This window comes from Narcine bancroftii, chromosome 8 (genome assembly GCF_036971445.1).
Source record: "Narcine bancroftii isolate sNarBan1 chromosome 8, sNarBan1.hap1, whole genome shotgun sequence".
NCBI lineage: Eukaryota > Metazoa > Chordata > Chondrichthyes > Torpediniformes > Narcinidae > Narcine > Narcine bancroftii.
In genome coordinates this window covers 20360178-20385888 of record NC_091476.1, presented here as the reverse complement: position 1 = coordinate 20385888, position 25711 = coordinate 20360178, and the positions used below count along the sequence as shown (strand labels likewise).

General features: G+C 39.4%; 1 protein-coding gene across 2 annotated transcripts in view; it reads right to left on the bottom strand.

Moving 5' to 3' along the window:
- Positions 1–25711, bottom strand: part of LOC138740440 (disks large homolog 3-like) — a 379720-nt gene that overhangs the window by 259888 nt on the left and 94121 nt on the right. The window lies entirely within an intron of this gene.

The following is a 25711-nucleotide window of genomic DNA, read 5'->3' as shown; positions in this document are numbered from 1 at the left end:
TGGTTCCATACGTCGGAGAGCTGCCATCCTGGTTGCCTCATAGCACTCTGGGCACTTGCAGCAGTGATGGTTCTTGTGCAAATTTGCTTTCATGACTGACACTATTGTTCAATTCAAATTTTATTATTTTCCACCTTTTGAGACAGAAGGGAAAAAAATCAAATTGTTTTTTATTTTCAATTCAGAAGAACAGTCCCTCTTCTTTGTCTCTTCTTCTTTCTGCTTCTTGCTGTTAATGGCAGACCTTGTCAGCGGAGGCGAAAGCTGGAACTGCAGAACGCTCGATGTTGGCCAGTGTAAGACTTGAGGATGCAAGCATCCCTCCAGCTACCTTCTTTCAGGCAGCACCAATCAATGTGCAGCACAGGATAGCATTCAGATACCCAGCTCTGTCAGCAGCACCATCCACAGCCTGTGTTATTTCAGTGCATCATGCAGTTTGAAATCCAGTAAAATTACTCAGAGAAATTGCATCACTAACATTAAGCTGCAGTTTCATGATGACTCTGGGGACTGCAAGTATTGCCCTGAGTCTCTTGGTTGCTATGAGAAGCCATCTGCACCGGTGAATATGTTGTGATGGGTAACTCGGGACTTGATTAGTAAATCCTAGCCATTCAGCATCAGGACCTTTTAACTGCTTGCTACAGCTATTATAATGATATGGCATATGAAAGAGAGAGAGAGAGAGAGAGAGAGAGAGGGGGGGTGGGGGGAAGAGGTCTAATTTGAAGCAACATTACAAAAATCCATCCATAAACTAATTCTGAAAAGGTATAAATCTTAAATTTACACATGTTCCTTTCATTCTCATGTGTGAGTTATCAATTGCTTGGTTAGGTTTATTTTATTCAGAAACGTCATGTTTGCTTCTTTTTATAAATTTTTTTGTGAATCATGATTGGCAGTGGATTTCACTGAACATGACATACATGTTAAATACACAATGAGTGTAATTTAGTCTGCTCAAAAAGTTAAATCAGGTAATATTGAATAAACAGGTCATTTTACATCGGTCTTGATGCTTTTTTTCCTGTTGACTTGAACAAGAGTAAAAAACTAAAGGGAAAATGGTTTGCTGATTTGCTATCAGCTGTTTTAGATTATATCATAATCCACAATTACTTTTTGAAAACTGAAGATGAATACATGTAAAACCAAGTACGAACCAACACTTCTGTATTTTGAGGCTTTATAGCCACTAATACAAACTGTTTACAATGAGCCCTCTGTAAGATCCAATTTACGCTTCATCCTTTCTTATCTTCATTCATCTATTTCTTAAAAATAAACATCTTCTAAGGCAAGATAAATCTTTAATTTAATACATGCTAAAATATTTCAAGGGTGACTAATAATTTGATATCAGTTGTCAATGCAAGTTTAGTTTTTTTTCATGGTCTCTGGGGAATGAGTGAAAACGATACTTAAACTAAACTAAAGTGTTTTTGTTTTACATCTTAATGTTCCATGTTAACGAACAACATTAAGGACAACTTGTTACTATTGCTTGTTCAATATTCAACATATTTATCAAAATAATATCACAAATGTCATAATTCAAACTATAATCTTATTCTACATCGTGGAAAATTTCTGTTTTATATTGATCAAACTGACTTAGACAATCAAATGGTGTAAAATTGACATCTCGCTATTTAAGGAGGCATAGAATGATTTACAGAGCAAGATTAAGATGACCCTGATTTTCATATCAGTACTGATACTAATATGAAAATAACTTTGTTTCAAGGGCAATCTGAGTTGGGAAAGAAATGCCTATCAGTTGAACAAATTAATAAACTGAAATGTGTAAATAATTCCATGCACAATACACAAAAATGCCTTCAAAATGCTCAGCTCAAAATATCATCTATAAAAAGGTTAAAAAAAAATTCATGGGTGGTGTATGGAATGGAACAAAAATGGAAAAGTGGAGTATTAGACTCCAGTTTAACAATTGTCTATCTTTTTTTCCTTTTACTAAAGAACACTAAGGAATTGTGGTCACTATATATAACAAGTGGTCCCTGACAGTGCAGATATAAATATCAAAATGCTGCAAAGCCAGTACAAGGGACAACAATTCTTTCTCTAGTAGAATAATTCTTTTGATGTTTATTGAAATTCTTGGATAATGGTCAATATCATCGCAATTATTTTTTGTAATAGCACTGCTCCTGCAGCTTCATCGCTAACATCTACTGCTCAAGAAAATACCTTCTTACAGTCAGGTGACGTCAACACAGGCTGGCGACAGAAAATGGCTTTCAGTTTATCAAGTGCTTCTTGACAATGTTCCGTCCAAACAAACTTTTCACCCTCCTTCAGAGATTAGTTAAGGGAATGGCGACATCAGCAAAATTTTTACAAAACTTTCCATAATACTCTACCATTCCCAAAAATTAACTAACAGCTTTCTTACCCATGGGAATGGAAACTCAGAAATTGTTTGAACTTTTGCCTGAACTGGCGCCAACTTGCCTTAACCAACTACACACCCAAGATAAGTGACAGTAACATGGCCAAATTCACTTTTATCTAAATTAACAGTAAGGTCTTTTGAATGTTTGTCAAACCATTTATCTAGCTCAGAGAGATGTGCTTCCCAGGAGTCATTTCTGGGAATATAATAAGAATTTGTATGCATTAAACCTTGAATTATAGAATTAACCATTCTCTGGAATGTCCCTGTATTGGGAAGGGTTGTGGCTGTTCAGGGGACACACCAGCTGCCAATCAAGATTTAGTTCCACCCCGCCTATTAATGCGCATCTTGCTGATTGTACCATGTAAATTAACTGGACTGGACTCTCCAGCCTGCCTGTACTTGGCCTTGGGCCATTAACTGTTGTAAATGGATGAACCCTCCTGGCACCAAGACATTGTTCCCTGCTATTGAGCAGGGGTAGAACCTCCAGCACTATAAAGGTACCATGTGTTCTTTGTTTTCTCTCTTTGCCAGCCTGGGACTACCCTGCTTCACTCCAGGCCTGGAAATGTGGAAGGGGTGCAGGAGAAACTGTTGGTAAGATGTGCACTGTTAAAAGGGTTGGGAGCATTTAATTAGTGTCCCTTGTAACACAGAGCCGGGCCTGCACTGAGTCAAGGGGGGGTGGGGCATCGTAGTGATTTTTCCTTGATCATTATGTGTACCAGTTCAGTGTGTGTGTGTGTGTGTGTGTGTGTGTGTGTGTGTGTGTGTGTGTGTGTGTGTGTGTGTGTGTGTGTGTGTGTTGCATCAGTTACCATTTCCCACATGCCTTCCGTAAATAAAATCCTTCCCTACCAAAATGGTGTTCAAAGTCCTTGCCTTTGAGATCTACCAAACCTATTTCCTCACTCTCAACAGTTCCAAATGGTAGAATATTGTATTTAATTAACCCTAACAAGATTACAAATGCAAAAACTTACCTACCTCTGACTGTTAAAGGTTACACCAGTAACCTTTTAATAAGTCCATCTTCATTAGAAACTTAGCCTGACCAACCTTGTCCACACAATCATCCACCCTAGGAATAGGATAAGCATCTATCTCTATTACCACATTAACTTTTCTATAATGTGCAATCTGATTTAGGCTCCAGGACACAAGGTGAACTCCAATCTGAGATAGAATATCTAATAAATAATTCTTCTACATATATTTAATCTCTTGATCTACCAGGTTACTCTTTTCAACATTCATTCAATTTGGATTTTGTTTGATAGGTCTGGCATCACCAACATCATGACAAGTTATTGGGGTTCTTTTAGGCACATCTGGAAACAAGTTCCTAAATTTCAAAAATAGCTATTTTATTTGTTCCCTTTCCAATGGCTGAAGATGAGCCAACTTAAAATCCAAATTCTGAAAAATACTCAAATTAGACAGATGAACTGGGACAAAGTTTTGTTTGAAGTGACCCTCACAAGCATCACAAGCTGGATATATAACCAAATTTATCTTCGTCTCATCAATGGCTGGCTTAGTAGTCAACCTCACTGCAGGGACAACTTTACCCTCTGCAAGGTCATTTCCAAATAATATCGAGGACCCCCTCCACAGATCTCCATGGCCCATTAACTAATTCTAATTTCAACATTAACATGTGCAGAGATATCGACCCCGGGTCACCCCCCAAATCAAATTAATTTCACCCTGTGGCAGTGTCACCACTAAATTCCAAAACACCATCCAACATGAGTGACCAGTAGCTTGAAGGATTTTCACTGACACTTGTGGACGCTGTTCCATCAATGAAATCAAACTCTCTGTCACAAAATATTTGAATTCATCCTTAATGTTACCAGCAGGTCTGAATTCTAACTTGCATGGATATTCCACATTGCCCCTCTTGAAGGCTCCATTTAGCACAAACTTAACCCTGTGGATTAAAGTGTACTCATCTGCCAATTTAGCAGATTCCTGCCAAGTTTCAATTTCTTTCTCAAACTCCCAATGCTTCTCTTCTTCCTTTTGCCTCTCTGCTTCCTTCTATATTTTATAACTCTAGCTCAACTGCTTTAGTTCTCTCTCAAACTGCTTCTGCAAGTCTATATTTTTTCTAATTCAAACTTGCTTTTCCTCTCTGCTTCCTCAAACTGCCTTTGTTTCTCTGTTTCCACAAATTAAGTTTTTCTAATTCAATTTGTTCTACAGGTGACTGCTGCTCATGGTATTTGTTCGGGATAAATCGTTTTAACTCCTCCTCCTCAAACTTCCCTTTTACTACATATTAGTCAACTATAACTTTCTGATCTCTGCCTTTTTACCACCGCAAGTCCCAACTTTTGAGTGATAGTCAACAACTCATTCTTTTTTGCCTGCTGCCGATCCCAAAAACTTATCAATGTCCATTGATACTATTTTTCCATGCAAAAGCCTTTTTTAAAAAAAATGAAAATGATTAAATTCTTTTTTTTATTTAATCAATCAAATTGAAAATTAATTGAGCAATAAGCTCCAATTTTGGTGTTATTCCTGACGAACCCCAATTATGTTACATCACAGACCAGTAGCAATAGAAAATCGCCAAGACGGTGTTAATTTTTAAATAATATTTTTATTATCTAGCTTATCTAAATTTAACCCCCACTACACGCGAATCTACTTATATATGTGTGTGTGAATACCCAAGCCCATTACAACTTAGGCACAATTCTGGAAAGTTATTCCAAAGTCAGTCTTAGAAATTCCAGTATTCACATGAAGACTCTTAAACTGATGCAAAGAAGTGATTACGAATGAGGTGGGTAAGACTGAGAGACAGACTACTGCAAACTCAAGAAACCTTGATGAGTTATTTCCAGAGTGAAGTCCTTTCAGACAAGTGGTAGTCACAACTCCCCTTTCCCTTTTCTCGGGGAACCGAAATGAGTGACTTTCACAATACTTCCAGAACCCAAGGGTCAGTGCAAAGTGACCTTTCTTTTGGTCACAGTGTGGTAATTGTCCATTATCACATACAACCACTCCAGCACAGCCTTCCTTCCAAGCTACTGCTCAAAGTGCTGCTTCTTTAAAATGGCTGTTCATCACAAAAATGCACTCTTCCTTCAAGTGTGTCTCTTACATGACTTCCCACATCTGTGCCTGGATAAAAGCAACACATTTCCTCTCTTCTCTTCAAAATTAGCAAAGTGGGCACATGTTGTACTAGTTGCTGCCAAACTCAATTCTCTCCACAGTTTTGAATGGTTGCAATTTATTCTAGCCCTCAAGTTGTTAACCCTTAAAGTGACAGTCCCACTAAAATGAAATGCTTCATAATAATTTTTATAGTTATTTTCTGGATGTGCTGACAAATCAAAGCCTGGGGCACCCAAATTCCTCTGCACTTCAGTCCTCTGCAAACTCTCAGCATTTAGTTAAGCTTTTAAAGTGACAAAGATTAAAAATGAAACGATTAGAGTTAAAACACACACTTTTTGATCCAAACATTAACAAAAATGCCATTGGAATATATAATTAAAAATGGATTGTGGAAACTATTACATGTTTCCAGAGAATGAGAAGAGAAGCACAGATGTGTTGTTCTGTAAAATTGGCGTTGAACATTTTTGGTCTAATTTGTCTTCCTGTTACTGAAAATTCTAATGCACTTATATAAGTATATCTAAATTTAATAATTGTCTGTTGCTATGGTAACTATTCAGGCCTGCCACACAAGGTAGTATATTAAAATACATCTGGAGATGTCTGTTAGCAGGACATGTATCTCATGAAATTGATGTTCCTGGTTGTTTGAAGCATTTGGGTGAAATTAGTCTGGGATAGCAATGGGAAGTCATAGGTTTACTCCAGAAACCTTGATTCAGCAGCTCAGGATAAACTATACAAGAATTCTGCATTTATATGCATGATAAAAATGAAAGATAATTTTATTGGAAGCTATTGTGACATTTATTGTAGCTTTACTGATCTGCAGTCAATATAAAATGACACAAAATGCTGGAACATTCTGTTGTAGCTGTGATGTTTCTTTTTATTGTAATAAAGAAAAGGGTTCTTTTAAAGCAACTATACTTTATAAGGTAAAGAACTCACTCAGCCATGTGGAGGTATTTGTTCTGAATCCAACTGAGCTGCCACAAACTAGTCTCCAACTCCCTCCAATGGTCAGGATGATCACGAGCACTCTTCACTACATCCCCTTTCCTTGAGATATTTAACACACTAATACAGTATTCATTTCAATTTAAAGTTCAACACAAACATCAGTATCACAAACATTTAAATGTGCTGTTCTTTTTATTTTAGAGATTCACTAAACTTTGATAACATATGTGGATCTTCTTAACAGGTGCTTGTATCGCGTCTGCTGGTCCACTAATGTTGAGCACTGGTGGGGTTTCCTCTGATGTTGTGCAGGTGGAATCTGCATTTGTCTGTCACTGCAGTGTCTCTTGTGTTTTAAGCAGGCTCTTTCGATTCCTCCTCAGTATTTGACCATCCCCTGTTCTGACCATGTAGGGACTGGGATTTACTTCCTCCAGAACAGTGGCCTTTTTGTCCCAAGTGTTGGAATCTCTGAGTCTCACTGTGTCATGTTGTGTCAGTGGCCCTAAGCTTCTTGCTAACTTGTCATTGTTTGCTTTTTCCCTCCATTGCAGATGCTTTTGTTTCTGTTTGCCATCCTCAACATCTCTGTTCTTGTTGGGTCCTCAGAGTTTAGAAATGTGTGTAGTCTATGTCCCATCAGAAGTTCAACAGGTGACATGCTCTGTAACTCAATGGAGCTAGATAAGGATCTGAGCAACTGTTTAACTATGTGTAGTCCTTTCTCTGCTTTACCGTTTGACTGTGGATGCAGAGGAATTGAAGTCACATGTTGAAAATCATGCTCTTCTGTAAAGTTCTGGAATTCTCTACAACTATAGCATGGTCCGTTGTCACTGTAGACAATTTGAAAAATTCCAAGTTTTGAAAAGATCAATTTCATATCTTTGATAACACAATCAACAGATATATTAGGAAGGTGCAGAATCTCTGGATAGTTTGATAGATAATCAATAACCAGCAAGTAATTATTTCCACCCATCTGGAACAAATCAGTCCCAACTTTCAGCCATGGTTCTGTTGGTACATCAATTATTATCATTGCTTTGCATGATGTTTGAAACCGGTTTCATGGCTTGAAACCATCCTGTCAATGTCAGCATTTATTGCTGGCCAATAAACAGCAGTTCTGGCCCTCCTCTTGAATATTTCCATTCCAAGGTTCCCCTCATGCATTTTTTTCAGCATCTCTTGCCACAGTGATTGAGGAATGATAATTCTGCTCTGTCTGAGTAGAAGCCCATTGACAAAGCTCAGCTCTGATGTTGTAGTGTGGCTTACATTCACCTCCAGGCCATCCTTCATTCAGATTCTTGATGGTCTTCTGTAGAACTGTGTTCTTTTCTGTTTCCACTGTGATCTGCTTGGATTTCCTGTCAGATACAGCAAACAATTCAGTAATCAGGTTCACGTGGAGGTTCACATCTGTCTCTGTGGAACTCTCATTGTGTGCTTCATTCTATTTTGTTGCCCTGGATAACACATTAGTTAACACAATTCGTTTCTCTGGTAATGTATACCAATTCAAAGTCATAATATTGTAGTTTCATTATCAGTATTTGGATCTTCGGTGACATTTCACTGAAAATTTTCTTGATTATCACTATTTATGGCTTGTGGTCTGTCTCTGCCATGAATGTTGGTAGACCATACGCATAACTGGAATTTATTGAGTCCATAGATCAGACCTAGACACTCTTTCTTGATCTGTGCATGATATTCAGATGTTGTCATTGAATTGATGCATATGCTACTGGCTCCCAATCTTCTCCCACAGCCTGAAGTAGTACAGCACATATTCCATCTTTTGAAGCATCCATAAATACTTTTGTCCTTCTGGATAGTTCAAAGAACGTCAAAAGTACTGGTTCTGTAATTAGAAAGGTCTTCAGTCGTCTCCATTCTTCCTTGTGGTTGTCTGTCCACTAGAATTCACATTTGTCCTGTAACAACTTCCTTAGGTACATTGTTTTATAAGACAGGTTTGTTATGAATTTACCAATGAAATTGATAATTCCCAGCACCCTTAATATACATTTTTGTCAGTGGGTCTGGGCATTTCTAAAATTTGGTTTCACCTTTCTCTTGTCTGGCTCCACACCTGCCTCTGACAATTTATCTCCAAGAAAGATGATTTCCTTCACATAAAACTGATAATTTCTCTGTTTAACTGTCATACATATTTCTAGATGCATGTTGAGGGCCACATTGTTTGCACATTTTGGTGCCTCTTCATCTTTTTGTTGTTCCTATATCTTGTTTTTTTGTTTGTGTGGTGACACACTGGAGTATGGCTATGCCTTTATTTTCATTGGTTATTTTAAAACAATTGTACTTTATTAGCTAATGTATACACACACACTCATGTGGAGGCATCCATCTTGAATCCAACCTAAGCTGCCACAAACTAGTCTCCAACTCCCTCTAGTAGTCAGGAAGATCAATAACACTCTATTACCATAGTAGCTGCACCAATCTTAATGTTTCAGAAAATTGACAAGCATACATCTTTGGGTGTTGTAGATGATAAACTCTAGAATGAAGCAGTCCTGCTTTAATGAGTCCACAGTCTTGTATGTCCTCCTTTTATCAATGGGACAGTGCCTTTACTCAGGACCCCATACCTGTAGTTTTAGAACCAATTCTTAATAATGTCTACCATGTTGTTTCTTTCTTGTTATTCAAATATACTTACACATTCTTAACAGAAAACCAAGCAGAAGAAATCCTCATGAAATACGTATTATCATTAAGAAATTCTCCCCTCTTAAAAAGCAAAATGAATTGCAGCCTATCTTTCACCTTTGTTGATTAAGCAGCAAATATTATATGCAAAAGCTCATTCATTGTTGCTTCCAACAGTAAAAACAGTACTGCACTACTAACTGTGCTTTTCTTCTGCTAAATTAAATATATGGGCCCATAATTTCCTGACAAGTTTTTCCAGGGAATGGCAGTTTCTTGCCAGGAGAAACTGGCCTATATACTATATCCTGTTTTGGCTTGTGTGCTGTGAAATGAACTAGAGGTGATTAGAGAGCTTCAGGTAAAGAAACTCTTAGGAGGCAATGATCACAATATGATTGAGTTCATTTTGAAATTTGAAGAGGCTAAAAGTCCAATGTGCCGATATTTCAGTGGAGTTAAGGAAATTGCAGTTGCTTGAGAGAGGAACTGGCCAAAGTCAATTGGAAAAGCACACTAATGGGAAAGACAGCGAATCAGCAATGGTTGGAGTTTCTGTGAGAAAGAAAGAAATTTGTAAATGGAAAAATGAGACAATTGTTGCTGACGAGAAAAGTTAAAGTAAAAGCAAAAGAGAGGGTATATAAGGAAGCAAAAGTAAGTGGGAAGGTAGAGTGCCTTTCCAAAAACCTTGAAGCATGCCAAAACAGACTTCACAATTAGGTCTTAATTAGACATGCTGTGGAGTAATGGATTACTGTTTTGAAAGCAATAGACGAACGGACTCAGAAGATGGAGTCCGGTGCTGGAATCTGTCTGAATGCAGTTGCTGTTCTAAGAAGGTTCTAAGAAGAGAGAGAGAGAGAGAGAGAGAGAGAGAGAGAACTGGTTTCTGCAGCATGGCAAGCTGGCAGCTTGTTTAAAACCCCATTTTGAAGATAGGTTGTGAATTCTGAGTTCAGCCTGTTGAAAACCCTTGTGGTCCATACAAGAGGAAATAAGAGTGTTTCCCATGAAATAAGGGAAACAGAAATAAACTCTGTGGTGACCTAGAAGAAGAGGTTATCATTTGAAAAACCCTGATGGGGCAAGTTTCTTCGGCAAGACATTGAAGTGGCGGATCAGAGGGAATCAGTTTGTGTGAGTCCAATGAGCAACAAATTTCTTTCTGAAACCAACAAGAACCTTTCTGAGCAGTAACCAATTACTTTTAAACACCAGAGTTTGGTGAAAATTCATAAATGTTAAATTTTGTGCACAGTATAAGAATTGCCTGATACCAGTGAACTGCGAGGAGTGAGAAGTGAGATTGGAGATTGAAAAAAACCATTTGTTTTGATGATTTTTTTATTGCTGCTGGGTTTGGGGTTCTCTAGGCCCATAACAACTTGAAGGAAAATCATGCCTGACAAACCTACTGCAGTTTTTTGAGGAGATCACAAGTAGGATAGACAGGGAAGATGCAGTGGAGTGTCCTGGGGCCAAGGACTGGACACCAATACCCTCATGATCCCTGATCACCCTCTGCTCCCAGTCCACCCTATCAACCAGTCCCCTCCCCCCACCCCAGACCCCCTCCATCCAGTTCTCCTGCCCCCCTTTCTCCTCCATCTGCCCTCTCCCCCACTCCATTGTCAAGAAACAATTTTAATCAATGCTTAATATTTATTAAAAATTATGATAAATTAAATGCCATGTTCATCACCAAATGCAAGTGTCAAAATATCTGGCACCAAATTGTGTATGCCAAAACATCTGATTCTGGCCATGTATAGTTATGTTTGGAACAAATACACTTTTTTCCACCACTTTATTTGCCTGTGCTCCAATTTTAAATTTGCAATCAAACAATTCACATGTGAATAAAGTGCATATTCCAGATTTTATTCAAGGTTATTTGTATACATTTTGGTTTGACCAGGTAGAAATTACAGCACTTTTTATACATAGTCCCTTCATTTCAGTTCACCACGATATATGGGACATATCAATGGCATGCATTTGAAATAATCATGTTTAGGACATTTTTGCATATCCCTTGCATGCAATGACTACTTAAAAACTAGGATGCATAGACATCACCTGAAGGTGAGTATCTGCTTTGCCAGGCTTCTACTGCAGCCACCTTCAGCTCCTGCTTCAGCTTGTCCCCTTAAGTTTTCTCTTCAGCATATGGAAAATATGCTCAATTGGGTGATTGGCTTTGCCATTCAAGAATTTTCCAGTTTTTAGCTTTGAAAAACTCCTTTGTTGCTTTAGCATTATGTTTAGGATCATTATCTTGCTGTAGGATGAAGCACCATCCAATAAGTTTCGAGGCATTTGCTCAAACTTAAACAGATAAGATGCTTCTATGCACCTCAGAATTGAATTTGCTCCTGCTATCAGCAGTTACATCATCAATCAATATAAGTGTGCCAGTACCTGTGACAGCCATATATACCCAGTCCATAACACCCCGACCAACATGTTTCACAGATGAGGTGGTATCTTGGGCAGTCCTTTACGCCTCCACATTTTGCTCTTGACATCACTCTAATATGAGCTAATCTTGGTCTCATCTATCCTCAAGACCTTTTCCCAGAATTGTGCAGACTTTTAAATACTTGGCAAACTGTAATCTGGCCATCCTTTTTCAGTTGCTAACTAGTGATTTGAATCTGCATTTCTGCTCATGAAGTCTTCTCCAGACAGTAGTCATTGACACATCCACACCTGCCTCCTGAAGCTTCTGATCTGTCACAGAGGTGTTTGGGGATTTTTTTCCCTCATTATGATGAGAATTCCTCTGCCATCAGCAGTGGAGATCTTCCTTGGCCTTCCAGTCCCTTTGCAATTACTGAGGTCACCAGTACACTTTTTTTCTTAATGATGTTCCAAACAGTTGATTTTGGTAATCCTAAGGTTTTCCAGCCTCATAATGGCTTCTTTGACTTTCATTGGCACATGAGGACCAGAGATGTTGAAAAATGGCAACTACAGACTCCAAAGGTGATCAAAAGCTTAGAAGCGAGCCGAGCCCTCTTATACTTGCACCAATGAAGCAATTAAACATACCTGAATACTCACAAACACTTGTGAAGCCAAATGTCCCAAGCATTATGGTGCCCTGAAATGGGAAAATGTGTAAAAAGTGCTGTAAAATTTCTACATAGTCAAATTAAAATGTATACAATAACCTTGAATAAAATTTGGAATGTGGACTTTAATTGCATGTGAATTGTTTGATAACAAATTTAAAACGGAGGAACACAGGGCTAAATAAAGGAAAAAAATATGGAGGGCACTGTAAATTATTTGGATTATGGAATTGATGGCTTTGTAGCTAATTTTGCAGATTATACCAAAATAGATGGTATGGCAGGTGGTGCAGAGGATACTGAGAGACTGAGATAGATTAGAAGATAGGGGAAATAGGAACTTTTGGAGTGTAGATGGTCATATAGTTTGGTAGAAGAAATAGAGGGCAGTCTACTATTTAGCTGGGGAGAAAAATCAAAATTTGGAGGTGCAAATGGACTTGGGAGTCCTCGTGCAGAATATCATATGCCATGTTGGCATATAAGAGTAGGGATCTAATGCTGAGACTCTGTCGGGCACTGGTGAGACCTCACTTGGAGTACTATGTACAGTTTTAGGAGAGAAGGTTCAGGAGATTTGCTAGAATTATACTAGAAATGAAAAGGTTAGCATACAGTGAAACCCCAAGTTTATGCACCTTGATTTAACACAAATTGGGATATAATACAATGAGTCATTAGATTCAGGCATCGGGCTGCTGGCAGGAACAGGGAATTGGGAAAGACATGGCAGTTCCAAACATAAACAGACACACACTCACAGGTTTATACTCCTATACTTCAAACACAAGTACTGGATCAGGTAAGTGTGTCCTCATACTGCAGAGAGTTTTGAAACACTACAACACAGAAGTGTCTCAACCCAATGAGTGTTGAGTTCACCCGTTTGCCACTTGTTATTCTGTCTGACAGCATGACCCCGCTTTTTTCTTGATTAGATTTTATAGACGCCAATGATCGCATTATAACAGGGCTTCACTGTATGAGGAACTTTTGTAGGGTCTTGGACTGTATTCAGAATACAGAAAGATGTACGGGGACCTCAAACAAACATTTTGAATGCTGAATTGCCTGGATGGAGTAGATAAGGCAATGTTGTTTTCCATGGTAGAGGAGTCTAGGACAAGAGGGCACAACTTCAGGATAAGAAGATATTAATTTAAAACAGATATAGAGAAATTTCTCTTGCCAGAGGGTTGTGGGTCTGTGGTACTTGTTGCCACAGGTGACTGTGGAAGCGAAGTTGTTGGGTGTATTTAAGGCAGAGAATGATAGGCATTTGATCAGTCAGGACATCAAGGGTTACGGAGAGATGGCTGGGGAGTGGGACTGAGTGGGAGGATGGATTAACTCGATAGAATGGCAGGGCAGTCTCAATGAGCCGATTGGACTACTTCTGTTCCTATATCTTGTGATCTTCCAATGCTACATCACACTGAAAGGGCCATCCGGGAGGAGTTTTCCCACTGGTGTTAAAAAAAAACTATTGAATATTAAGAAAAAAGTTTTTAAAAAATGAGGATGTCCTTAGCTCTCTATCAAGTTTGAGGCAAGTATGCAAGAGAAACCACAAACAAACTTCCTTCCTGCATATATCAAGAACGGAGGATCACTAGAACTTAACACAAATTCCTTAAAAATGAAATAGTGGTGATAGTTTCAAATTTAACCTTTTTCTGGTTGTGAACTGCTAAAATTGAAGGATTTTGAGTTCAAGGGTGCAAATGTGGGATAATTTTGATTCAATAAAAATGTTAAAGATTAAATTGTTGGATGAAGTTTGTTTTTTAGACAGCCACTGCATTCTAGGAAATTATTCCCAATTTCTTGGAATGCAGTCTGTATCAAAAGATTGGAAAGGGAATAAGGACTCATTCCTGTTCTGACATTTTACCTCCTTGACCCCTAGTTATTTTCACAGATCAACTGCAGACTAAACTGAATTACAGCCGATCCGTGAACTTCAGAAATAACAAATATTAAACAGTGCCGTGTATGTGATTTTTCCAGGCCTTTCTGTGTACCTGAAAAGTTCTCAAAGAAAAATTAATTATTTCTGCAGATCAAGTAAGGGATGAGAAAGTTAATTTAAGATAAATTGATGCACATGCCATGAAAATAATTTTTACTGTCCTCTTTGGCCTTGATATTACCCATCCCAATGTAGGCTGGAGAAGATTAAATAAAACAAATGTATCTTCAACCCATTACATAATCATCCCTTGGTATTTTTGACATCACAGATTCAAACTGTATGGAAACCTGCTCTTCTCTTCACCATTTGCATGCCAACCATGGTATTCACTTATAGTGGTTTTCAAACATTTTCTTTCCACTCACATACCACCTTAAGTAATCTATATGTCATAGGTGCTCTGTGATTAGTAAAGGATTGCTTAAGGTGGTATGTGAGTGGGGAAAAAAGGTTAAGAACCACTGCTCTAGACCCAATTGTTACTAAAATATTTTGTTTGAGAAAAATTGTAATTGCCCCATTTCCGCTGGAGTTATGAAACCATGCATATAACAAGTCAATTAGGTACGATTAAAACAGTAGTTCTCAAGTTTTTTCCTTCCACTCACATACCTCTTTAAGTAATCCCTTACTAATCACAGACCACCTATGGGATAGGGATCACTTAAGGTGGTATGTGAGTGGAAAGAGAAAGTTTGAAAAGCACCGATCTACACTAATCCCTTTTCCCAGTTCTAGGCATTTGCCTTCTATGTCTTGATGGTTCAAGTTCTTATCAAGATAGTTCTGCTTCCAGATTCCCTTCAGATAATGTGCTGCAGATTCTTGTGGGTGAAAAAGGTTTCCTTAGATCTCTTCTAAACCTCTTATCCCTCGCCATAAATCTATACCCTCTGGTTTTACAAATCTCTGCCATGGGCAAAAATTTCTTTCCATCTGTCCTGACCACGCCTCTCATAATATAGTGTACTTTAATTGGGTCCCATCTCAGTTTCATCCACACCAAGAAAAACAAACAGCTTTTCCAATTTCTCCTTATAACTGAAATGCTCCATCCCAGGCAATAACTGGTGAATCTCCAATGCACTCATGTGCTTCCCATAATGTGGTGAACAGAAATGCACATAGTACTCCAACTATGGTCCAGTAATATTTTATAAAGCATAATCTTTCTGATTTACAATTCTGTTTCCCAGCTAATGGAAGTAAGTACAGTAAAAGCCCTGTTATTTGGAATTTCCCTCCCAGTTACTGGGTTAAAGACTGAGGGTTAGCACTGCATTGGGAATCTTGAATGGTTGCAGATGACAATCTAGTTGAGGCTTGGACAAAATTAGCAGCTCCCTTCCCGTCCTTTCCTCTAATCAATTATATCACCACTATCCCTCACTCCTTCATGTCAATTGTTGTTTAAATTCCCTCCACCTATTTCTTTCCCCATCAACGTCTTTCATCCTATCAGTGTTGTAGTCTCTTTGCTTGCATCACTGAGGATCACCAAGGGATGCCTGATTTTGATTCAGGCAGTAATTTCAAATCACTGCTTTTAATTGGTTGCAGATTGGAGACACCACCAGGGAGGAATCACATGATTCTCAACCTACATTTCTTAACAGGGGATTTGAAAATGCAGATTAATTTGTCCTGGAATAACCATTTGTCGCTGGCTCTAGTGTTGTGCCTCAAGATCCATTGCTACTGCTGACTGAGTCATGTAACATGGTTTTAGCCAGAGTCAGGGCACCAATTGCATCTCATGTGAAAAAGAAACCTTTAGAGAGAAAAAAAAACAGCAGTGAGGGGGCTCATTGGAAGGAGGTGGTGTTAGCTTCCTGGCTGTTTCCATAGTATCAGAGAGTTGATGGCAATGGAGTCGCAAGCATCTATCTGATTTATGCTTGGTAGGTGGGAAAAGCATGTAGTCATAGAAAATGCGAGGGCGGTGATAGCTACTAGAAACAGTACCATAAGATTATGTGCTGAGATGTTTGGCAATAGCATGATCACAAGGGCAACAGGGTGCATACTGTTGATGAGGTCATGAACAAACCTTTGTGGATTTAACATCAGTGTTCATGCGTGAGTAACAGTCAATTCTGAATCTGGAAACATACAACTAAGGAAACCTGCCATAGAGCTGAAGTTAATCTTTCAGAAATTAAGAACAGTTCTATTTGTAACTAGGAAATGGATCAAAATTCTGCCAATACATTTAAGCTCTCACAAGTGAAATTAAAGACAAATCTAGGATCTTGATATTTTAAAAAATACAACAAAACCTCAAATGGATATTTTACAAATATATTTACATGTTCCTGAATGGTGTGATGCAGGGTGCCATCACTTTGATCTGTTCATTGCTCCAAGTACATATTAAACATGGTAGTGAAATAAATAATCAGCTAGCCACAGAGTAGTGCAATAATAAATCTGTAACCCATGACTATAAAACCATCACATTCTCGCTCCTCAAATGCCAACAATTAATTTTCTATAAAAGAAAATCTTTCCAGTATCCCAAGGTTACGTTTTTATGAGCCTAAATGTGTGATTCTAAACAATCTCAGTAACCAAATTTTTAAGATGCAGCTGCTGTGTAGACACAGGAGGCAGTTTGAATATTAAACAGCATTCAGACAGAAAAAGATCAAATACTCAGTAATCTCTGATCACTCCAATCCAACCACAGCTTGCAAACACAGACACGTGCACAACACCTCCGTGCACAGGCGACCTGCTGTTAACATTGTAGTCTACTACTCGCAACAGAGTAAGATGTACATTTTCAGAGCCAAAAGGAGAAATACAAGGCTGGTCAGAAGGGAATAAACATTAGAGGAGAAAGGCCAGGAGAATAATAGAGAGAGCTGGAAGCCCAGAAATAAGTTGATCCAAAAATGGACGTTATGGGGAGAGGGGGGTAGGAGTGTTTTTTGTATGTCACAGGGACAACATGCATTGGTGGTGCCAACTCATTATCATATGCCAGGCATACAGCCAGAACTACATGTACTGCTGATTGACTATGCTTCTGTTTGCAAGAGTGGAAGATTTGGCTTCACTGACCCTACTGAAGGCACTTTTTAGAAAAGCAAAAGAACCTTTATACATGGTCCAAAATGGCTGGAACATGTCCAGTTAGGGCACTCAGGTTTTGGTTACATTGTTTTAAAACCGTTAATACCTAATGCTTTGTAATTCAAGCCAGACATCCAGGGACAGCAAGACAATGAAGATTAGAGTATTTGGAACTTAGCTTTGTCATGGCTTCAAACCTGAAAATTGTTCAATGACTTTACAGTTTGTTGTTTCTTGATCCACATCCATAGCTATACCTCTCATATGGTCCCCTGTGCTTCCGTCCATTCAACTTCCATTCATCACGGGGTCACACTTTGTTCCACTTCATTTGTTTTTCTTCATTAAGTCATGAGATGTCAGCATTGTGTGCAAGACCATCATTTGTTGTCAATAGCTAATTGCCTATGAGAGGACTGTGAGTCTTGGCAGTGAGACCAAGATTTTTATTCACCAGAACTAAAGGAGTGATGATATACTTCTACCTCCAAAGAGTGTGTAGCTTGGATGACAACCTGGATATGGTAGCGTTCTCAAAATAGGCACCTTTATTCCTATAGCAGGTCAGATTGTTATGGAATGTCCTGTGAGGAAGCCTTGATAAGTTGTTACAATGTATTTTGGAGATATCAGCATGTCTTTGGTGGATAGAATGCTGAGAAAGTTGATTTATTTCCCCTGGATGGCATCAATTTTCCTGATTGTTTTTGGAACTGTAAACACCAGGGCTAGTTGAGAATTATTTGCAGATGGTGGAAAAGCTTTGCGAAATCATTCACGGAATAATCAGCTTCTTGTAGTGCTTTATTTCAGCAGAAGAGTTGCACTGTTGGTCAGTGCAAATCCAAGAATATTGTTGAGGGATTTAATTATAGAAATGCCATCAAAAATCAAGAGAATGCATGAAGACTCTCCAATTATAAATGGTCTAATGGAGCTTGTATTGGCACAAATGCTACTTGGCACTTACAACATATCCCTGAATATTGCAGATTTTGCTGTACATGGGCATGGAATGTTCATTATCTGAGAATTACAAATAGAATTGAGTATTCAGAAATTGTCAACATAACAGTTTTGAACCAATGCATTTCTGATCAGGCACAAAACATCGAATGCCTTTCACTTTCTATGGATATTGTGTGTCTTGCAGATTTTCTCCTGCACTATTTTTGGGGCTATACTAGATCTCAACATCTGCAGATTTTCTTGTTTATCTCAATTTAACAACATTGTCAAGTTCTGCATTGGTACAGGAGGCAGCACCAATGCAGTCATTGGGTGTTGGTATCAGAGTTGAATTGAAACAGATAACTATTTCCTCTGCGTCTTCTCCCCAGTACTGTCACATCTGTCCTTCTGCAGGGTGATCAGAATTGCATGGGGTACTTCAGCTGAGGCCTGACCGTGGTTTTATAAAACTGGTGCATAATTAAGACAATTTTTTTTTCAAAATGTTTGCTTTCTGGAAATAAATTGAGGATCATGATAAATAACTTCAAGCTGAACACAAAGATAGTTTCAGATTTGCTGTACCACATAGGAAGATGGAGAAACATTAAATTAACTTTTATTGAATTTAGCATGTCTAATGATGCTGATGCATTGCATTAGTTCAACTAAACTAAAAATGTTTTGCTGCTGATTTTCATTTGTACTTAGCATCTGATGCCTCTCATGCTAGTGTCCAACAACAGTCAGCCAGCATTGATGGATCCTAGTTGCCCTGATATCGCTTTTCCATGGTTGCATGGTCCCGTTGAAATCTTTCACCATGTTTGTCACTGATTCACCAAGATCAACAAGGAAGAAGTTCAAGTGCGAATGCAGAAATTAATTTCCACTTCATGGTTTTGTATGGTTAAAACATGTTGTCAGTCAGCTGGATGTAGTTTGGTGCTTGGAAATTGCCAAGAACATTCTCAACAACATTTTTAAATCCCTTCCCTGCTATTTTTGTTGTATTAAATCTTCCTGAAGATAATAAATGCTATTGTTAAGTACACTCACTATGCTATTGCCTGAAGAACATGCACATCAACAGGTGTTCAATCTACTCTATATTTCAGTGGATAAGACAACTCTTGAAGCACCCAAAAAACACCCCCCCCCCAAAAAAAGGAGTAATCTTAAAGGCCAGATACAAACCAGGTGGCCTTAATTCTGGCCAGAAAAGCAAACCAGTCCCCAACCACCTCCCCACTGCCACCGCTGCCAGTCTCTGACCACCTCTGTACCACTGCCGCTGGACCCCAACACCTCCCCACCGCCAGTCCCCGACCACATCTCACCACTGCCACCAGTCCTGTCAACTTCCCACGCCGGTCCCCGACCACATCCCACCGCCACTGGCCCCAACACTTCCGGATGTTGAAATGGGGTCACTGTCACTGACTGGCTGCATCCAATGCTGAAGACTTAGACCCAGCTCTGTTTGGCATCTTCCTGGCCAAAAGCAAAGATTTAGGGGGTTTTTTATTGTTATTGTAATCACTTGCTTAATTTACAGATTAGTTACTTGGCAATTTGGGTGTCATAACAAAGTTTGGGTTGTTGCTAGGAGATCCGGACACCATTCTCTTGCATGTTCCTTGCAGCCGCTCTGAGGCATTGAGCAAAAACTCGGCGGGTTGTCTTATAAGACTGATAAGCTAAAGCCATGAAATTCAGGCAGAAATTGGGGCCCAGTCTTCTCTGAAGGTTGTCTTATCCGCCAAAATATACGGTATATCATTGTAATACACAGGATATGTGAGCTGCATTTATAGCCTGTCTGCATCTATCCTCACTAAGCATATCCAGAACTAAGACAATATTTGCATAACACCTGCACTATGTGCATGTTCAGGCATGCTAGGTCTAATCAAAACTGCTTGCTTTGTAGGCAAATACTAGTAGACATATGTCTGAAAATCACAAAATACATCCAAAAGTGTTCAGGAAGAAAAATCTTCATTGCACAGTGTTATCTACCCATGTTCCTACTTTCAAGCATCTATGGATTTGTATTTTACCAAGCACCTATATGCTGTCATCATGTGTTAGCTTGTGCTCCAGGTTGCCAACGATTGTAATTCCCCTTCTCACTCACGCACTGACCTCTGTGCCCTCAGCCTCCTCCGTTGCCAGGATGGGACCAAATGCAAATTCGATGAATGACACCTCAAATTCTGCCTGGGTAGTCTACAACAGGATGAAAACTTAATTCTCTATTTTCAAGTAACCTTCTTGGTGCCTTTCTCTCTCCTTGTCCACTTTTTTTTGTGAACCTACCCCTTCTCCCAGCCCCCTGTTTACCAGTTACTTTCCCCTTCTTCACATTCTCCACATCACCCACAAATCCCTTCCTTCATATCCTCTCCCCTTCATGTCCAATTGGTCACCATCCCTCCCTCCTATGGTTCCAAGAATCTCTTTCCTTCAGTAATCATTTCCATCTTCAGTCTTTGCTCTCCATGAGCCCATCTTCCCTCTCTTTTTCTTTTGCATTCTCCAATCATTGACTCCAATTTGAAGTGTTCATCTTGGTGCATCTACCACCCACTGACTTTCTCTTTCTTAGCCTGCTTTGGGGTTTTGACTGTCAACTAAATCAAAACACAGAAATACTGGAGAAAATCAGGTGGTCTCGCAGTGACGTTAGGAGGTAAAGATATGTTACCGACGTTTCAGGCCTGAGCCCTTCCTCATGGTGTGAGTGAAAATAGATAAGTGGCTAAATTAAAAGCTGGGGAAAGTAAGGTGGAAGAATGGGGGGGGGGGGCAGTACACATCAAAAGGCAAAAGGAGTTGATGCCATCCAGTTGGAGAGCACCCAGACGGAATACGAGATTTTGTTCCTCCAATTTGCAGGTAGTCGTAGTCTGGCACTGCACGAGACCATGGACATGTTGGCATGGAAATGGGGTGGGGGATTAAAATGGGTGGACACTGGAAGACCCACACATTATGACAGGCAAAGTGAAGTGCTCAATGAAGCCATCTCTCAGTTTGTGTCCAGTCTCTCCGATGTAGAACTGTCTATTTTCCTTCATATATGCCTCTTGACCCACTGAGTTCCTCTGTTAATTTGTCTTTTTGCTCTAGATTCCCGAATCTGCAGACTCCCTCTGTTCCTCAGAACTCCCGAAGATTCTACTATTCATAGTGTCCGACCACATCCAAACTGCCACACCTCAATTTTCGACATTGAACTCTAGCTGGTAATTTTTAGCCCATTTCACCAAAGCACTGATGTCTCTGCTGCCTGAGACTACTTTCCACATTATTAATATTTCTGCCAAAATTTTTGTGTCTTCCACAAACTTACTGATCATACCTCCTGCATCCACATCCAAGTCATTCACATGCATTATAAACCATAATGGTTCTAGCATTGATCCTTGTGGGACACACAAGTCACAGGCATCCAGTTGCAAAAATAGCCCTCGAATATCTCCTATTGCCAAACTGATTTGGGATCCAGCCCTATATCACATGGGTCTGAACTTTTTGAACCAGTCTTTCACAAAGAATCGTTTCAAAGTCCTTACTAAAGTCTATGCAAATCACAGCAACTGCTATACCCTCATCAATACACTTTGTTAACTCTTCAAAGAATTCAATTAAATTAGTCAGACAGGATCTGCCCTTCACAAAGCCATATTTGCTGTCTGATTACTTTCCATTGATCCTCTCTACTACAGATGGTACACAGTATCCTCTCTTTTTCTTACTTCAGTCTCACTCTACACACAGAGCTTAAACAAACTGCACTTACATTTAGCACCCACTCATTTATTTCTGCTTTCTCTTCACATTTGTTCTTATTTATTTTTGGCACAGGATAGCATCACTTGCTTTGGCTGCACCAAACACCAGCTCAAATCCTATCACCACATCCACTCTTCTTCACTGCTGCACCTTGAACTCCAAAAAAAGGCAACCCATAAAGGCATTTAAGCTGCCCTGAAGACACAGCTCTGTTGTACTGAGAAAAAAAATCAGCATAAATCCGCAGAAATTAACCAGCAAGATAAAATGAAAACAAACTACATATATATAGATATATATATATATATATCTATATATATCTATATATAGATATATATATATATCTATATATAGATATATATGAAGCATGATCCCTGTAAATGGCACTGTCTGGGGTTCTTACAAACTGTTAGCACCATCACTGATCCATTCATTGACAGACCCTGCAAATAACTGGCCCACCGAGTTAAAAGCCATTTATGTATCAAGATTCTAGGAGAGAGAAAGATGAAGATCAAAAAACACAGAATTAAATAATAAGAGACACTAATGAGTGCCTGACATTGGGATTAAAAATAGAAATTATTCAGTAAAGATATAATAGAAAGCAGGACTGACAAAAGCATGTAGAGAAATGAAAGGTAAGGTAAGGTCAAGAGAATCAGAAGGGGAAATGTCGAGATTAAAAGGGTGAGTGAGGCAGACAGAATGACAGGGAAGAGAAATAATGGAGTTACAGGCAAATTGATGAACAGATTTTAAATTAAGTTCAAGGTCAGTACGATATGTGAAAGGAAAGGAAATTGCCACATTTATAAGGTTCACACCTGTTGCTTTCTTTGGGAATCAAAGTTATTTACATTCTGGCCATAGATGTGATGCAGTTTTGAGAGGTTTCTGTTACTATAAAGACCCTATGATGTCAGGTCAGTTTCAAAAACTACCTGAAAGGTTTTTAGAATTGGATAGGTTTCATTAAATGTTTTAAATTATTGATATGATTTTTTTGGAATTGAAAGAGAAACATCACAACCAGAGATAATTTAAATGAAACATGAAAGTCTGCAGATGCTGTGATGGTAGAGAAAACACGAAAATAATTGTGGAAATCAGCAGGTGATGTATATGATCTTAGGAGGTAAATATATATATATAAAAGCAATGTTTATGCTCTTCTTCAAGGTATGAGCAAAAAAACAGGCCAATACTGGAATAGAGGCTGGGGGAGGAGGGAAGAAAGAGCATGGGAAGGAGCACAGAGCAAAGGAGACATAGGGATATAGGAAGGGGAGAGATGGAGGAGGGGGGGGGGGTGGGAGGCGGTTGCTAATGGAAAATGGAGGTCCATGTTAATGTTATCTGGTTGAAGGGTGCCAAGATAGGAGGTGATGTTTCTCCAATTTGCTGGTGGTCTCAGTCTGGACAGACATGTGAAAGGGCCAAGAAATTGAAATGGGTTGTCACTGGGAGATCACTGCTTTTGCAGTGGACTGTTTGCCCTAAGTGAAGCAACATTTCACTTGTGAATCTGCAGGAGTCATCTTCTACATCCAGGGATCCAGTTGTGACCTCCTCTACATCAGAGAGGCTGGACGAAGACTGGCAGATCACTTCTTTGAGCACTTTCACTCCGTCTGTTGCAATAGCGGCGATATCCTAGAGGCAACACGCTTCAACTCCCCAGCACATTCCCATGCCAACACAGCTATCCATGATTTGCAAAACAGAAACCACTCACAAATTGGAGGTGCACCACCTCATATTCCACTGGGCACTCTCCAACCAGATGGCATTAACATCAACCTCTGGTTTCCATTAGTATCTCTCCCCTTCACCTCTCCCTACTTTCCTTGAGCTCTCTCTCTTTCCCTTTGTCTTCCTTCCTCTTGCTCTGCATTCACAGAGCCACCCCACTCTCCTGATCAATTCCTAGCTTTCCTCTCCTATCCATGTCCAATTATTACCTTTAGCCTGTTGGCCTCCTGACCTATCTTCCATCCTCCCCAGCCTTTTTATTCTGATACTTGTCTGCTTTTTACTTATGCAGGCCAGAAATGTTGCTTATTTATCTTTACCTCCTATGGACGGAGTGACCTGCTGAGTTCCTCCATTATTGTTGTGGTTTCACAGAGATAATTTAATGCTATTCATGATTTATTTCTGCCCCAGACTCCTTCGCTCTCACTGATGGCAGACCACAGGGCTAATATGAACCCACAATGACCAACTCTGTAACCTCAGTTTCTGAGGCTGACGCAAAAGAAACCTTCTGGAGGGTGAATCCTTAGGAAGTGTCAGGCACAAAGGGCATACTTGCTTGAATCCTCAAAACCTGGATGAACGATTTGGAGTGGAAAATCTCCATGGGTTTGAAAAGCATTATTACAAAACATTAGTGGATGACTCGCTCTTCCCAATTTCCAGTTTTAATACTTGACAGCACACATACATTAACTAGATTACTGGGTGCAATCCCCCAAGCTCTCCTGGTGTAAACTGGAAGAGTTGTTTTGAAAAATGTCATTTTTGGGGGGGCGTGGCAAGATGGCGTAGAGTCTAGACGTGTAATCTCGACCTCTCTGGCCAGACTTTTAAGAACCCGTTTTTAACTCTTTGTTTTCAGGTTTAAATTTTTTAAAAACTTAGTTTAAAGTATCAAGTAATTGTTATGGCTATTAATGGTAAAAAGATTAAACCTCAAGTACAGAAGAAACTACATTTTTGGAGTATTGAAGATTTAGAGCGTAAACAGTCTGCTACAACTTCAGGTTTGCTTTCTTTCAAGCCTAAACCACAGAGATTGCCTGTGGGAGCTGAAAAAATGACTACGACTCACCAGGAGAAGGACATCGCTGGAATTACTCGTTCTCAGGAGGAAGGTGCGTGTGCCCCCGATGTGGAGCCTGATTCTGGCAGCCTGCCGACTTTAACGGAGGGGCCACGCAAGAAGACGACTCCATTGCTTGAAATACCCTAGGATATACTCCAATCTGAATATTTTGGTCTTTTTTGTAAGTTTTTGAAACAACAACGGGTTGCAGGGAGAGAACAGCGTCGGCCCCTTGAGGAAGTCGGGGTGCTGTCGCTGGAAGTCCAGACCCGCAGTAAAACTGTTAAACTGCCTGTTGTTGAGATTCAGCAGGAGCTGCAGTTACCTGGTCTTGCCACTACACAAGAGAAAGGAGGGCTGAGCTTTTCTGAATTACAATGTAAACAGCTAAGCCTTATCATTCAGCCTATGCTGAATTAAATGTCTCAGAGGCTCAGTTTGGAACTGGATACAGTTAAAATACGTGTGGAAGCATCTTGTGAGGATTTTAAACAATTTCAGGCTGCTTTTTTGAAATGTCAACAAGTGGCTTCTAATGCAGAAAAAGTGTTGGAGGTGGAAGAATTCGTTAAAGAATTGCAAGAACGTGAAAGGGAGTTAGAGAGGAAAGTAGATTATTTGGAGAATCAAAGAAGAAGGAATAATGTGAAGATTGTTGGCTTGCCAGAAGGTATGGAAGAACAAGATCCTCTTCGTTTTTTTTACCGAATGGATTCCACAAATACTGGGGCAGGAGTTTTTCTCTGGAGGTCTGGTATTGGAAAGAGCTC